This window comes from Galeopterus variegatus, unplaced genomic scaffold, assembly GCF_000696425.1.
Source record: "Galeopterus variegatus unplaced genomic scaffold, G_variegatus-3.0.2 Scaffold15507, whole genome shotgun sequence".
Taxonomy (NCBI): Eukaryota; Metazoa; Chordata; class Mammalia; order Dermoptera; family Cynocephalidae; genus Galeopterus; species Galeopterus variegatus.
This window is the reverse complement of record NW_007741618.1, coordinates 2,838-4,261: the sequence shown is the minus strand read 5'-3', so window position 1 is coordinate 4,261 and position 1,424 is coordinate 2,838. Positions and strand designations below refer to the sequence as shown.

Here is a 1,424-nt window from a genome sequence, read left to right as displayed (position 1 = left end):
TCTGCAGTTATTTGATAGATGGAAAGAAGAAAAGGAGAAACTGGTTAATGAAATGAAAAACGTCAAGGAAATGTTTATGAAGGCATTTAAAGAATTAACTTCCAAGAATTTAGCATTAGAATATTAAATGTCAAAAATCCACAAGTCCGGTATGCAGATCAGGTGCAACATAGGCACCTTAAAAGATGCACATGAGTTTAAAGAAGACCATCCTCCGTATCCCAGGATTTCCAGAATGTGGCACAAATTCTTGACAGTCAGGAAAGCAAGCGGACAGCTTGAGTTCAAGCTCTTCGTCGAGAACACAAGAGAAAGGTTGGCTCCTGTCACATACAGAAGCTTTGAACCTCAATGAGAGATGATCTAAATACAAGTAATGTTTTCTATAAGAAAAGGATAGATCTAGGGCAGAGACTCCAGTAGTAGAATGAGTTGATTATCACTCAGAGACAGCAGATTAAAGAGTTTACCAGTAAACCATTAAACAGTGTCAGTGAACACAAAGGGAGTCCTTCAATCTGGCAAACTTTTGAATCTAAGCCAATTTCCCCGGCTGTACCTATGAATGCTCAGCCCTACAGACTTTGGAAACTAGAACAAGTCTAACAGTGGCACATGGAAGGGAAAATGAACAGAAATTAAATAACCAGATGCATTTAAGGAAAGCTTTGAAGAGTAACCCCTCCCTCACTAAGGGAATAAAAGCAGTCTTGGAGCAGAGCTTGGTGGAGAAACTGGAAACCTTGAGAATTAATGCAGTGTGCTAAGAACTGTGGAATCAGCAGGACATGAGTGAGAAAGACAAATACCTAACATTCCCAAAATTTGAGAATTATTAGAACATCAGGTCAGCTGTAAAATAGAGGAGAGAGTATTACTCTCTTCAGATAAGTTCAATGTTTCTCAGATGGATACTCTTTCAATTGGAGAAGAACCCAAAGCGATACAACTTCTTCCCAAGGGCAGACAATTGATTAAACAAAGACCTGATTTTATTGATAGGATATCTGTTCCAAAAATTAAGAAAAATATCACAGAAGATCATTTTCCCAGAAAGTCTTCAAGTATTACGACCCCTCCCTTCAGTTCAGAGGAGGAGCTGGATGAAGACGACCTCATCTGGGTATATGTGTCTCCAGACCTGCTCCCTGTGTGCTCCTCCAGAAGCAACAAGAGCAGATTTGGGAAGAGCACCATTAAAAGCCACATGGACTGGACCAAGGGAAGCAAAATGGAGGCCTCCTCCAAGACCACACGAACATCCATTAAAACACTAACTGAAAAAGTTGGAAAGATGGTTTCATGTCACAGAAATGTGAATAAACCAGTTGGTGGGATTCATGTTGCTGAGGTGTTTATCAAGAAAGAATTACAAGAAGAACTAAAGTGTGCAGATGTGGATGATGACAAATGGGACATATCAT

The 1,424-nt window shown here is 39.8% G+C and overlaps 1 pseudogene; it reads left to right on the top strand.

Annotated features, from left to right (window-relative positions):
• Positions 1-7: 7 nt before the first annotated feature.
• Positions 8-1,417, top strand: LOC103582278 (annotated as a pseudogene).
• The last annotated feature ends 7 nt before the right edge of the window (positions 1,418-1,424 follow it).